Below are 762 nucleotides of genomic sequence, written 5' to 3' on the forward strand. Positions count from 1 at the left end.
CTCTGAACTTTTAGTAAATTATGTATCACTTATTGAAAGTATCACAGATCTTTGTAAGATGGGGCCTAAGATCATGTCATATTCAGAATTTGATTGATTCAAATCCCAGTTGGCATGGAAAGCTCATAATACTAAAAGCGGTATTCTAGAATGTGGACGGTATGTCTCGGCATACTGCTTTCAAGAGAGTACTTGATTTTTATCAAACAGCTTGCTCCATTTCTTTTACAAAGGGACAGTGTGATCCTCTACTGGATGATACATTATGACATTTCTGGCTTTCCATAGCTAAGAATGATTTGAATCAATCACAAAAGTCCAGGGCCCTGTATAATAAAAGATACAATCGATTACACTGTAAATTTATGACTATTGCGACTGTACTAAAATTTATAATTGATGGTTCATATTCATTTTATCTCTTAAATACAGGACAAAAAAAGGTTTCTTTGGTATCAACTCTTTATTTTGCATAGGAAATGATATATGGGTGTTTTATTTATCTGTACTTGTGTAATTGTCTAGTGGTTTTGATTTTCTGATTTGTAAAGAAGACTATGTAGACCTTGCAAATATTTTACGTTATGGATGTATGTGTATAGTATACTTTGCTTCAAAAATGAAAATTAAAGACAACTGTACAATATATATAAAAAAAGATATGTGCTTTTGATTGTCCTTTCAAGTTACTGAAATAGTTTCCTCTTATTAATTTCTTTTACATTAATTTAGGAACAAAAATAAAACAAGAATACAGCTGGA

This window comes from Lytechinus pictus, chromosome 5 (genome assembly GCF_037042905.1).
Source record: "Lytechinus pictus isolate F3 Inbred chromosome 5, Lp3.0, whole genome shotgun sequence".
In the NCBI taxonomy this organism is placed as follows: Eukaryota; Metazoa; Echinodermata; class Echinoidea; order Temnopleuroida; family Toxopneustidae; genus Lytechinus; species Lytechinus pictus.